Genomic DNA, 15,532 nt, shown 5'->3' on the forward strand with positions numbered 1-15,532 from the left:
ATTTGTAACATGCAACAAAATTGAGGTCGTTGTCATCAAAAATTGATATTTTAAGGAAAAAAAAACGATTTTCAATGAATTTTGATCGAACCTCAAAATGGCACTTAACTTTAAATTAATATAGATAGTCACAATCTAAAAAAAACGGAGATTTTTCCAAATAAAGCATTGAAAATAGCTTTTTACAGCATAAATTTTTATTTTAAAATAACAATTTTCAATGAAACTATTTTTCGAAGCACTTAAGGCCAGGGCCGAGGGACAATAAAGGACAAGAACAAAAACTTTTTTAAATATTTGCATCGGCCTTATTCGAAAAAAAAACATTTTGTGACCAACCTCAGATTTTTTTTTAAATGAATAATCTTAAGTAAAGTCTTACCGGGTAATATTGTTCGTAAAACAAATTGAAATCTCATCAATTTCACCCCGGTTTTCGATATCAAAATTTGCGTAAAAGTTTGGCCAAAGTGCCTCAAAAATCGACTTTTTTTGTAGTTTCACAACGGAATTGCAAAATGTACTGTTTAGCACTCATATGTTTTCAGAACAAGAATTATTTATTTTATTTTTTAATTATACATTATTTAAGTAAATTTTTTCTTACTCTTGGTAATCTCTTAATCATAAACAATAATCGTTCCTAAATGGATTTAGATTTAACACACAGCTGAAAGGATTCATAAAATTTTGTTATGTATTGCTGATATTAGAGATTTTGCAAAAATCGTGAAAGCTTTCAAACAAAGTGCTCACCTCAAACTACAGCAGAAAAAACTATCTAATACACACTCCCTAGTTTGAAACTGACCACTCAAGGCGAGTGGAGGAAAGAAGGGGTATGATTTTCAGTGTTAAAAATTTTTGTGTGCAATTATTATTTGCACAGGCGAAGAATTTGGTGCAAAGTTTGCAGTACTACAAATGACTGAATTGTCACATGATTATTCACTCATAAAACTGAATTAAAAAAAACTATTTATTTTGATGGAAATTATTAATCGAGCGGAAAAAACTATTCACTAAAAAAATTAAATTCAAGATAAAATAAAAAAAAATAAAGATAAAAAATTTGATTTTTCATTCATCACCTCATGAAATAAACGGCTCAAACTGAAGAATTTCTTTTTGCAACTTGTTGCAGAGCATTACTTAAAAATTCTTTGTTAAAAAAATCCTGGTTTTAAAAAAGAAATAAATAAAACAGATAATTTTCAAAGATGGTGGTGATTGTTTGATTTTTTGCGGCAGCTTAAACTTTGAAGTCATTTTTTTCTAAAGATTAAACAAAGCTGTATAAAAGGAAAACAAAATCAAGTTAAGCCCAAGCAAACTAGAAACCATTATTTAAAAAACATTTTATAGAAAAAAAATTACTTGTAAAAACAAGAAAAAAATTCTATCGCAAAAAATTTTCATGTGTTGGAAGGAAAAGTAAAAAAGGTCCAAAATAATAAGTTCAACGGTTTTTACACTAGTTCACTTGTTTTGTAATCGTTAGTTTTCAGAAATTGTAAGATTTAACGAAAACAAAAATTTTAGCGAAAAAAACTTCGAAAATTTTCAAAAATTAAAGAGATTTTTAAATCAACTGAAGCATGCTAAAACTGAATGCATTTTAAATTGTTGAAGCTGAATGCACATAAATTTTGATTGATTTTTTTTATGTTTTTAGCAAAAAAAAATTGCCTTCTAATTTTTTAGGTATAGTGTAGATAAAGTGTAAAAGATTTCAGTGAAAGCTTTTTTAAAAAAAAATTGGATGAACTGTTCAAATGAACGAATGAACACACGCGAGGACTATACTCTCGCAAAATAGCGCTTTCCCCACGTTTCTTTTCGTGAGGACTATTCCCTCGTTCTTCAACTTTGGGTGTATTTTATTCAATTTGTTTTAGCAAATAGTATTTTTTTAAATAGATTTAAAAATTATTTTAAGTGATCAAAGAATTGAAAAAAAAATAATTTTAATTGTACGTCTAACTCCGTGCAAGCAAATGGCGTTAAATTTGCACTTTTAAATTACAAGGACATAACAATTGTACCACTTTTTTCAAAGTGTAATAAAACTTGTTTAACATTTTAAAATAAAAATCGCACAGAAAACATAAAAAAAAACTAAGCTTATAGTTGTTGTTGTTGTTCCTTGAGACTACCCCCATTGAAATCAAAGATTGACCCATCACTAGGCTTAATTTTAAATTTAAACCCATTCTGACAACGGGACCTCCTCTCTCAAAGAACTTGAAGTTTGTTAGGAAAAATCGCCTGAATGTTTGGAGAAAAGCAACTGTTTCAGTTTGTTTTTTCAGTGTAAGATGCAATGATATATATATATATATATATATATATATATATATATATATATATATATATATATATATATATATATATATATATATATATATATATATATATATAATCTTCATTAATTTTGGAAAACTTTTCCAAGACTCCCCCAAAAAAACAGAAAGGTATCTAAATCCTAAAATATAAAATAGGTAAGAATTCGATAGTTATTGCCGCTGTTGCAGGTAAAAACTGAAACAGTTGCTTTTTTTTTTTTCCGATGGTTGTCATTCGTTGCCCTATCCAGGTATGTAAATAGTTTTATAATTAAAGATAGAATTTTATAAAAAGCCACCTTTAAAATAAGTTGTTGTTAAAAAACTTCTTAAACCAATCCAACTTATCTAATCTTTCCCAGCTGCTCATGACACCATGTCGCGATTAGATCTTCCTGTATGCTTCACGGGTCAACAATGTTTTGAGGAACTCCCAAGCCTCCCAAGTCATCCCAGTTCCAACCCCGTTACACCTGACCAAAGAGGTTACCGCACACAGCGGCCTGCTTGTGGCCACGAAAGCACATAAACTTTTTTATGACTCAAGCTCAACCTCAGCCACAACAACACTCCATCGCCAATTCCCACACACCATAAGATGAGAGGGGGGTTAAGGTTTTGATTCGCAGCAGCAGCAACAACATCAAACCGAGCGGGATTATCCATCTCCCGGGATTTTCTTTTTTTATTTTTTCTTCATTCGCGAGATGCACTTCCTTTCTCGTCTCTTAACATCTTTCGAGTTTTTCTTTTTATTTTCTTGCATCAATCATTGGTTGTGTTCTGTTCTTTTATTTTTATTTATTTTGATGTTGTGTTTGTTTTTTTTTCTCCCTCTATGCCACATTTAATGAGTTTTCTCATGCTCTTTCTAACTTTTTTTTGTTCTACTCTTAAATTTCTTTATTTTTATTGATTCTTGCTACGTTTTGTTTGATCGTGTGCGACTCTCGGAGCAGTTCTGTTTCGTGAGCCCATGTTTTTTCGTTGGCTCTCTTTTCAGTTAAATTTTATTACGTTTCCTTCTGTATTCTTTCAAGCCATGTTTTCAAGGGCCTCGCACCCACCTCATCAAAATTTTCGCGGCCGACAACCGAAAGCAGCGAGCTTGACGAACAGACCCAGCCGGGCTCAGAGTATCCAAAGTGAAGAGGAAGCTTATTATTTTTAATTTCATCTGCATGACCTTTTCCGCACCGCGCCGAGATTGGGCTCGAGGTTTTCGTGTCTTTTGTCTGGTAATTAGAATTTCCTCTCAGGTTGTGGAGCGGCCAAGATTTTGAGGTTTCAGGTGGGGAATTAAGCGAAGAAGTGCAATGTTCTCGAGCTGGTGGGGCTTGGTTTGTTTAGGATTTGTCTGATATAATGAGATTGAGTCGTGGTTTGAGGGGAAGATCCGATTATTTGTGCAGTATGTTGATTTAACTCTAGGTCATCTTAATTTTTGCGTTTTTGAATTTCTTGAATTTTTAAATTGCCTTTTTTCAATTCATTAATCTTTTAAATTTTTAAATTTGTGAAATCTCTCGTACTCTATGATTTGCCTTGTGTTCTTGAATTTCTGGATTTCTTGAATTTTTTTAAAATTTCTTGAATTTCTTAATTTTTTTTAATTTCTTGAATTTCTTGAATTTCTTGAATTTCTTGAATTTCTTGAATTTCTTGAATTTCTCGAATTTCTTGAATTTCTTGAATTTCTTGAATTTCTTGAACTTCTAGAATTTCTTGAATTTCTTGAATTTCTTGAATTTCTTGAATTTCTTGAATTTCTTGAATTTTTTGAATTTCTTCAATTTCTTGAATTTCTTGAATTTCTTGAATTTTTTGAATTTCTTCAATTTCTTGAATTTTTTGAATTTCTTGAATTTCTTGAATTTCTTGAATTTCTTGAATTTCTTGAATTTCTTGAATTTCTTGAATTTCTTGAATTTCTTGAATTTCTTGAATTTCTTGAATTTCTTGAATTTCTTGAATTTCTTGAATTTCTTGAATTTCTTGAATTTCTTGAATTTCTTGAATTTCTTGAATTTCTTAAATTTCGTGAATTTCTTGATTTTTTTTTTGAATTTCTTGAATTTCTTGAATTTCTTAAATTTCTCGAATTTCTTGAATTTCTTGAATTTCTTGAATTTCTTGAATTTCTTGAATTTCTTGAATTTCTTGAATTTCTTGAATTTCTTGAATTTCTTGAATTTCTTGAATTTCTTGAATTTCTTGAATTTCTTGAATTTCTTGAATTTCTTGAATTTCTTGAATTTCTTGAATTTCTTGAATTTCTTGAATTTCTTGAATTTCTTGAATTTCTTGAATTTCTTGAATTTCTTGAATTTCTTGAATTTCTTGAATTTCTTGAATTTCTTAAATTTCTTGAATTTCTTGAATTTCTTGAATTTCTTGAATTTCTTGAATTTCTTGAATTTCTTGAATTTCTTGAATTTCTTGAATTTCTTGAATTTCTTGAATTTCTTGAATTTCTTGAATTTCTTGAATTTCTTGAATTTCTTGAATTTCTTGAATTTCTTGAATTTCTTGAATTTCTTGAATTTCTTGAATTTCTTGAATTTCTTGAATTTCTTGAATTTCTTGAATTTCTTGAATTTCTTGAATTTCTTGAATTTCTTGAATTTCTTGAATTTCTTGAATTTCTTGAATTTCTTGAATTTCTTGAATTTCTTGAATTTCTTGAATTTCTTGAATTTCTTGAATTTCTTGAATTTCTTGAATTTCTTGAATTTCTTGAATTTCTTAAATTCTTTGAATTTCTTGAATTTCTTGAATTTCTTGAATTTCTCGAATTTCTTGAATTTCTAAAATTAAAGTTTTTTTTGAATTTCTAAAAAAAAACTAGGTACTTACGTAATTCCAGAATTTTAAAATAAATAAAAGATTCAAGAACTCTAAACAAAATTCAAAAATAACAAATTTAAGGATTTATAGAGATTTTTAAAACAATGAGCAATTTATTTTAATAATGTGCAAGAATCCCAAACTTCATGAAATTTACAAACCGAATATCTTTATTTAATTCGGTTTGTAAATTTCATGAAGTTTGGGATTCTTGCACATTATTTTAAAAAATCACACATTGTTTTAAAAATTCTTGAAAATCCTTTAATTTAATAATTTTTAAATTTATTTTTTTTTATCAGGAAGTATCTGTTTAGTTTTTTGTTTTAAAACGAGTTTCTTGGTTTGGTTTCTTAATTTTATGATTTTTCCTATCTCCATTTCAGTTTTTAAGGAAAAAAGATGAACTTGACACGAACAAAACTTTCTGTGATAAACTTTTAAATTTAACTTAAATTTACAATTTTTATTGAATTAAATTATGTTAAAATATTATAATAAACATAAAAATGTTATAATAGGGTAATTCTCCGCCAACTCACACAGCAGTTGCCCCGACCCCTCTTCGATTTGCGTGAAACTTTGTCCTAAGAGGTAACTTTTGTCCCTGATCACGAATCCGAGGTCCGTTTTTTGATATCTCGTGACGGAGGGGCGGTACGACCCCTTCCATTTTTGAACATGCGAAAAAAGAGGTGTTTTTCAATAATTTGCAGCCTGAAACGGTGATGAGATAGAAATTTGGTGTTCAAAAGACTTTTATGTAAAATTAGACGCCCGATTTGATGGCGTACTCAGAATTCCGAAAAAACGTATCTTTTATTGAAAAAAAACACTAAAAAAGTTTTAAAAATTCTCCCATTTTCCGTTACCCGACTGTAAAAAATTTTGGAACATGTCATTTTATGGGAAATTTAATGTACTTTTCGAATCTACATTGACCCAAAAGGGTCATTTTTTCATTTAGAACTAAATTTTTCATTTTAAAATTTCGTGTTTTTTCTAACTTTACAGGGTTATTTTTTAGAGTGTAACAATGTTCTACAAAGTTGTAGAGCAGACAATTTCAAAAAAAATTTTATATAGACATAAGGGGTTTGCCTTTAAACATCACGAGTTATCGCGATTTTACGAAAAAAAGTTTTGAAAAAGTTGGTCGTCGTAGATCAAAGCCGTTCATGGTCACCCGCGACAGACACGGACGACGAAACAAAGAGAAACGCAAAAAGTAAGAACTGTTGCCATTGGCCAATCATGAAGGAGGTTATGAGACTTATTATTTATAAGTTTTGAAGATTTTAATGATATAATTAACCTTTTAGAAAGTATTTGAAACCCACTTCCGCAATCGAAATATCTAAAATATAAAGAATAAAATTCGTTTTACTCAACCATATTTATGTGTTTTTTCAACTCTTCATTTTTTAATATTTTGATGCTTCTGTGCTCTATTTTGCTAACTAGATAAGAATACTAGCAAGCTTAGTAAAAAGATTAGAGTGGTATCGTTATTTAAGCTTGATTTTTTTCAAAAAGGGCTTAACATTCCAAAAGAATGTTGAATACTATGTATTTGTTTATTTTTCTCATCAACAATCATATTGTTTGGGTTTGGGTGATTTGACGAATTATGTTCTGTGGATTCCCAAGTAACAAAGAGAATGCTTTTTTGTCTTAACAAGTTTTATAAGAGCTTTGAAAATTACTTCTCAGTTTTATGCAAACATTAAACAAAACATTCTGGATTTATGATACGAATATTTTAACAATATCTTCAAATAATCTTCAAGAGTGTTTTAGGAATATGGAACATAGTTTTATGCCACACCTAGGTTTTTTACTTAAAGTTATCCCAAAGAGGTTAATTTCAAGACAACTTAACTTCCCAAAACTGCATTAAAACTCAATTGAAACTAATTCGCTTTATGAAAGCATATTTCCAGATTGTTTGAATTTGATCTGTCAAATCACTCACATTCGCAAATCATTCGTACAAGATGTCGCTGTCGTTCGGTTTAGTGTCTAAGTGCTAATTCCGAGAATTACGTTTTTTGTAGCCCGAATCACGCGTGGACGTTACGATTTTCACCTTCGGAAAAGTGTACGAGGTCGGATGCAAGCCAAATTCGTTAGCATGCGTGTTCAGCAATACATTTCACTCCGGCACGTCGTGATCGGGCAGCACGCGAATCGCCATTATGGCCGCCACTCCCGTGGCCACAGTTCAGGTTCGCTGGTCAGCTGGTTGGTCGTGTTGTTCCCGATTTGTTTGCAGAAGTCACCAACGCCCGGCTTAGTGGGACCTCTCTTCTATCCGTTTGTCCTGGTACGGAACTTTTTTGACGTTTCCTCATCGACGTCTCGACGGAAGCAGCGACAGAACATTCAAGGACCAGTCGGATAAAACCTTTCGAGAAGATAATAAACTCGTCCCTCGGATTGGTGATGTTGTGTCCGTTATCAAAAAAAAAACAGCGCTGTTTTGACTAAATTATTTTATGATGGATGACAACTTCTTCCATGTAAGAAAAACATGTGTGCTAAACGATGATTAGGCCCACTTACAACAAATAAATAAATTGAATTGAAAAAATCACAATCTTTGTTTTTATTTAGCTAGGGAAAAAAAAATCAGAGATTTATTGTCGGATCTACCTTCTGCGAACTAATGTATGCATGCACTACGGTCGCAGTACTACGCCTTTTGCTCTGGATCAAAACCCCTTTAAAGCTTACATCAGCCTTTGACTTCTTACTCAATCTTGAACAAGAGCTTTTCTAGAAACATGACTCTTAAAGAGGCTAGGACAAGAGCTTCTCAAGAAAAAATAGTTTCACAAGAGCTTTAAGTAAGAAATAATAGTTTTAATAAGATCAGCCATATTAACATGAAAAATAACGGCAAAAATGGTAGCCATGTTGGTATTGGCGAACAAAATTCCTCAAAAAAATTAAAATCAATGTTTTTTTTAATGATTTACTCCTACGGTCCATATTTTTTCGAGGTATCTCAGAAAATCAATCAGTAAAATTTTCATGGCATGAATTTTACCATTAGATCGGCTGCAGTAAGTCGCAGTAATATTAATTTTGTTTGTATGATATAATTATCATTTAAAGCTAAAGTTCTTTTGTCAATTGTGTTTTTTATTCATATAGAATGAATGGAATTTACGAAATAAAATTAAGAACCTGTTTCACTTCGACAAATCTATTTTATCTTCAACAAGAGCTTACGAGTTTAAGAATACTTTATTACAGTCATGAAGAGCTCTTCTATTAGTTAATAAAGTCAAGAAGCTTGCAAACAAGTTTTATAAAGGTAATTAAGACCTTTTACAGAGTGTCGTAAAAATCAACGTTAAAGTTGCTTAGTTTTAAATAACTCCTGATAAAAGCTCTTGATAACCTCCTAAAATGGTCCACTTTGCTCTTAACTCACGTTTAATGCTGATTTATTGTTGTTCTGGAGATAAGTTAGCTTTATGGTCAATTTTGGCTAAGATAACTTGAATATCTCTTCAGGAAAGGAACAAAACTTAAATTGTTACTTGGGTTGCTTTAGAGTCTTGATTTTTTTTTAAATTAATATTTTTTTGTGATTTTACAGAATTATTCAAATTTCTCCGTAAAGACCGAAATACCGGGAATTCTGGAACGCAGAAATGTAAAGTTACGTCAAAAATAATCTTCTGCACCTCCCTTGCCTCATATTAATAGGTTTACAAAATTTAACAAAACTTCTACCCACTGAACTTGTGCAGCAAAATGTAGTTTCAAACTTGCAACTGCTAATGGTGTACGGGCATTCTTCCGCTCGCGAAATAAACTCGCTCTGAATGGCATTCAACCAATTTCGCGCACATTCGCCGGGCCCTGCTCGGTTTCGGTTTGACGCGATTAGCAAAAGTTGAACCAAACTCACTCGCTCACTCATTCGCTCGAGAAAACCACCCAAAACAGCCATGGCAAAGTTCGCTCGAAATTCGCTAACGATCTCCCCTGCCAGAGCGATAAGTTCGCTTTCCAGCAACAAACTAACTATAGTGAGTACATTTTAGAGGAAATTTCCCACCGGGCGGTCGCGAGCGCGTTCCAACTTTGGTCGGTTTTGGGTTCTTTGAATGTGTCGAATCTCTAGCAGGGGAACCACCAACAGGCAGTGGAAGTAAGCAAATCCGGGCCAGGAAATTGGGGATGAAATTTATACTTTTTAATAACAATAAAATGCAACAACTTTTCCCTGCCGATACTTTGTACCGGGCGATTGCATCCGTTTTTTTTTTTGTGGGGGGAAGAAGCTGGTTTTGGTTTGGCGAACGAAGCTGGTGCCAGCGCTGGTTGATCCCGTTTCCGGTGGTGGCCTCTTCTTTGTTGCTGTTTAAGGGAGGATCGGAAGGATGAAACACAGTTTTAGAAGGGGAGATTTGACACCATTGCATTGGCACAATTTTTATTTGTTTGCCTCAAAAATAGTAATCTAGTATTTTTGACCAAATTAACCCCCTTCTCCCCTACCCCAAAAAGTGGGATCAATTTCTTCTCCGAAGAGCCACCTCACTGCTCCTTTTGTGGCACCTCCTCTCGCAGTACTTGTTGGTGCACCACCACCACCACCACCACAAATAGGAAGAGCTCAGGTCAGATCGGAAGTTGGAGTTTTCTCACTTTCATTGTGGTGTGGCTCGAAGCGGCCAGGGATCTGGTTTAATGGGAGCGGAGGTTCACTTCACGAGTCCAGTGTGTGGGTGCAAACTTCCTCTCGTATGTGAGTGGGGGGAAAGGGGTGAGGGTGCAGGGGGTGACGCGTTTCCGATAATAGAAGAGTGTATTAATTCAGCCGTGGGAATTATACTGTGTAGTGAGGGTTGGTCTATTTTAAGCAAACATGATGGATTAAAATTGCTAAAATAATTGATTTTCTTGTGAGTTCTGCTATTTTGTCAATCGATAAAATTATCGTCTATAATGTAAGCATATAAACATAGCAAAACGGATAACATATCGTAATCGACATGTGAAAAAAATTCACTTCTTCTACTAAGAATATATTTTACGATAATGCAGCGAATGATCTACCGTTTAATTTGAAAATATTATAATCATTTTGGCGTAGTTAAGGGGCCTTACTTGAGCTCAACAATCGACAATTAGAAAGCAAACAAAAAATCTGTGATTCGATTGTCCAAAGTTTAATTTTTCCACGGCCTTCGGATTACGAGAGTGGAATGCGCTAATTTTATTTGCAAAAACGAAAATTTTCACAAGGTTTAGTACTTTTAATTCAACATTGGAGTAAACATTTGAAAACATGTTATTATTTTAAAAACAAAACTCCAATGTAGTGAAATTTCATTCTCAATTTATGCAATACCCATTTTGAAAATTATGAAAACTGGAGTAATTTCGACAAATTGGTTTTGTAAAAAAATAGTATTTTACAAAATAGCTCTATTAAAGTGAAAAAGCATGAAACATTTCACTTGGTTTGAAATATATCAATATTGATATTGATTTTTTTTAATTTTTGCATTTTCTAAAATATACATACGGTATCATGTGAAAATTTAAATATTTTACAAAAAAAAACTTCACTAAATTTGCATCGATTTAAACCAAAATAATTATGAAAATTTGAGTATTTTCAAAAAATTACGAAGTTTTGCAAAAAAAGTATTTCAAAAAAAAACTCACGTGAAGTAAATATGCACACAAAAATTTTATATTTTGTGATTTTTTTTTGTATAAAAAAGGGAAAATAATAGCAAATTTCACTTTGTTTGATACCCATATGTATTGTGAATAATGTAAATTTAAATATTTTTGGAAAAAAACATTGTATAAAGTAAAAATCCATAAAAAAAATCTCTTTGTTCGATACCCATAATGCAAATTATGAAAATACTTCTTAAAACGGTATTTTTTTATAATTTGAGTATTTAATTTAAATAAAAATCTCTACAGAACAAAGCAAAGGATTAAAATCCATATTGAAAACTACAAACATTTTAGTATATTCGAATAACTTAAAAGTATTGTGAAAATTTCTGCATTTTCTTCGAAAAAATGCGATAAAGAGAAAATGCATAAAAAATTTCATTTCTTTTAATACCTATATTGCGATTTTTGAAAATTGAAGTATTTTCCAAAAATATCGATCTATTGTTATCTCTTTAAAGTATTTGTACTTTCAAACGAAGGCCGTTGCAAATATTTTTTGAAGTTTATGTCCCTCGACTCTGATCAGGGTCAAGGGGGGGGGATCTCCAAAATTTCTAAATATCGATGAAAATTTTATTTTTGCGAGAAATAAAAGCTTTGCGGTGCTGTATATTGTAATTTCAAAAAATTTCAAAATATTTTTAAACGAGTTAAAATATGTTAAGTATGATTATCAATACAGAAGAAGGCATTCATTTTTTTGAATTAAATATACGTTATTGAATCTTTCTTATACAGCAATTCCATTTGAAAAGAGCCTAAACCAAAAAAAAAGTTCTCCGATCGGGCTCAAAATTTTTCTGGGGGTTCCTTGGCCAAAATAATTAGACCCGTATGGCCTACATCGTGCTAGGGTGGTTCGCAATTTTCGTCATTTTCAAAAACCACTTTTTCTAAAATCATATCTCGCCATTTCATCCGATTTTAGCTGTCTTAGACGCAAAGAAAGGTGATGAGTTTGGCTATTTGGGAAAAATAGTAAAGTTCCAAAATCTAGCTTAACTATTGAAAAAGTCGTATGAAAACTTAAAATGGCGTTTTGACCGTGTCTGGACCAAAGAGCCTATGTCTGAAAATATTTTTATCGGATTCCTCGGAAAATTTCACATAACATATCAAAAAATTGGCGATGTCAAACCGTACGTTTCCGAGATATGATTTTTTGAAAAAAAAAACTGCGTTTTTCGACGCGCCACGCGCAAAAACGGGAAAATGACGAAATCGGCAAAAAATCAACTTTTTCCACTAAAACTGCGATAACTTTAAAATTTCAGCGATGACCTATAGATGTTATGTTACCAAAAGTTGCGTCTCTCAATTACGAAAATTTTGGTACCCAGACATGTATAGGTCATCGCTGAAATTTTAAAGTTATCGCAGTTTTAGTGAAAAAGTTGATTTTTGCCGATTTCGTTTTCCCGTTTTTGCGCGTGGCGCGTCGAAAACGCAGTTTTTATTTTCAAAAATCGTATCTCCAAAACGTACGGTTCGACATCGCCAATTTTTGATATGTTATGTGAAATTTTCCGAGGAATCCGATAAAAATATTTTCAGACATAGGCTCTTTGGTCCAGACACGGTCAAAACGCCATTTTAAGTTTTCATACGACTTTTCAATAGTTAAGCTAGATTTTGGAACTTTTTACTATTTTTCCCAAATAGCCAAACTCATCACCTTTCTTTGCGTCTAAGACAGCTAAAATCGGATGAAATGGCGCGGAGATATGATTTTAGAAAAGTGGTTTTGCGAAAATGACGAAAATTGCCATTTTTGAACCACCCTAGCACGATGTAGGCCACCCTAATGGCCAAACAAAAAAATACGGGTCTAATTATTTTGGCCAAGGAACCCCCAGAAAAATTTTGAGCCCGATCGGAGAACTTTTTTTTTGGTTTAGGCTCTTTTCAAATGGAATTGCTGTATAATAATTACATTTGGTTTACATAATAAGTGGTCAGCAGTGGCTTTTCAGCTTTAGTTTGCTTTTCGTGATTTAAACACTGTTCATTTTTATAACTTTAAAAGTATATGATTTTTCATTTTTGTAACACTAGGTACAATGAGGAAAAAAATTTTAAGAAAACATAACCTAACCTAAAACTAACCTAAACTTACAATAAACTAAACCAATCCTTGAATCAAGGGTTATTCAGAAATAGCACATTTTTCCCTGAATTTCAAACATTTTTCTTGAATCTTCTGAACCTACATTTTTACGTCTGCTAATTCATGAACCTCACTTGATCTTGTCCAGCCAGGAACATTCAACACCATTTTGAGTACCTTGTTTTGGACAAGCTGGAGCTTCAATTTATGGGTTCTAGCGCAACACTCCCAAACAGGTACTGCATACTCAATAACGGGGTAAATTATTTGTTTGTATACTGCTAACTTATTTTTCAAAGAAAGCTTTGATTTTCTGTTAATTGAAGGGTACAAGCACCCTATGAGAATGCTTTACTTGTTCAACATTTTGTCTACATGCTGTCGAAACAAAAGTTTCGAGTAAAGTATGAGACCTAGATAGACAACTTCCTTTAACCAGGGTATCGAAACATCATTCATTTTAATTAATCCTTTGGGACAAATCTGGCCGATTTGGAAAGAGGAAAAATGATGGTTTGAGTTTTTGCTGCATTTAAAAGGCATTTAAGATTGTTTTCAGTTGATAAGATTTTTATTTCCATTGAAATCCTGATAATTTTTTTTTTAAATATTTTTTTGCCCTTTGATTTTTCAGACCAATTTTGACAAATATTTGCAACGGCCTTAATACATGATCAAAAACATATTCAATTTGCGTGAAACTTTGTTGACTTCAGTGATGTTTTGGATAATTGATATCAAAGAGATTTTTATGCAAAATTGCATACCCAATTTGAAAATGTATTCAAGATTCCAAAAAAAACTTTTTTTTTCATAAAAAATTGAAAAAATAAATAAAAACTTCTGGCATGTTTTGTTACCTAATCGCATTTGAGCAATTCTCTTCCAAAACCGGAAATGGATTTTATTTGTAATTTAATTTTTAAATAAAAATTTAGCTCAAACTTTGTGGGGGCCTTCCCTATTACCAAATAAGCTTTTTTGTGTCATTGGTTCGCCTATACAAGTCTCCATACAATATTGGCTGCTGTCCATACAAAAATGGTACGTAAATATTCCAACAGCTGTAACTTTTGAGTGAACTTTCTGATCAATTTGGTGTCTTCGGCAAAGTTGTAGGTATGGTTGAGGACTATTGAGTAAAAATTGGAAAACGGAAAAAATGTGATTTTTTAAATAAACTTTTTTTACAATAACTCAATTTCCCAAAATATGTATTTTTTTGATTTTCAAGATTTTTTGATATGTTTAGAAGACAAAAATCCGCAACTTTTGAGCCATAGAGAAACATGGTCAAAAAATCTGCCGCCGAGTTATGAATTTTTGAAAAAATAGTGACCCCCAGAAAGTTTGAGCCAAATAAAAAAACAAAAAAAAAATTGTCGAAATCGGCCGATATCGTAGAGAGTTGCTCATTTTTTTGAGACATTGCATTTAATGGAAAATTTAACTTACTTTTCAAATCTGCAATAATCGAGAGTTACAAAAAAATATGGTATAAACCAGGGGTTGCTCAAGGTTTTTGAATGGTGGGCCAAATTTTGTAAAATACATTGATTATTTTAAGTTACTTGAAATTGTAGGTATTTTGTGGACATTTTTGTCTTTTAAATATTAGAGAACATGAAGGGTTTTATTCAATTAGTTCAAATATAAAAAAGCTACATAAAAATTGCATTTTTCATGCCTAAACCAAGAGATCAGGTGATACAATTGCTTTGTAACAAAAAATATGCCACAGTTTTGGTTGTTTAATACTTTTGTGACTTAAAACATTCGTTGTTGAACAAATTGAATGAAAGTAAAAGAAAAAGCTTTATTTTGACATAATTATTTTGTTCTGTTAAAATATTCCATAAGAGGTGATTCATACTTTCAAAAATGGTTTGATTTTATTTTTGTACCTATAAATTGATCCTTAAAATAAATCGATGCAGAGATTTAAACAATTATTTCAAAAATATTACAATACATTTTGGTCAGCCCGAATCAAATGTGGTCAGCCCGAATCAAATGTTATGTCATGAGTTCAAATCCCGAGGTGGGCTATCCTATAAAAGCCAGCTTATTAAAATGTTTCGTCATTACTCATAAACTTATATGGAATACGTATTTCTTGCAGTCTTTGCACTTTTGCACTTTTCACATAAGTTGGATTTTTCAACAAAATATTTGTTTCATATTTTCAGCATCAACGTATGGATAAATCTTGTGTTTCATTTTAATTGAAGCTAAAAATGTTCACTAAACCATAATTTTCGAATTATAAAATCACAATACAGGTGGTCCTCAGGGCCATACTACACTATCATTTTAAACGGTAAAGACATAATGGATTTGGTTGTAGCCACACGAGTTACCGCGATTTTATAAAAAAAAAAGTCTTGAAAAGGTTGGGTTTGATCATGGCCATTTAAGGTCACTCACGTCAAACACGAACAACGAATCAAAGAGAAACAAAAAAAGTAACTTTTGAATTTTTGAAACTCTTTTTGCATTTTTTCGATGAAAA

The sequence above is a fragment of the Culex quinquefasciatus genome, chromosome 2, assembly GCF_015732765.1.
Source record: "Culex quinquefasciatus strain JHB chromosome 2, VPISU_Cqui_1.0_pri_paternal, whole genome shotgun sequence".
NCBI classification, from domain to species: domain Eukaryota; kingdom Metazoa; phylum Arthropoda; class Insecta; order Diptera; family Culicidae; genus Culex; species Culex quinquefasciatus.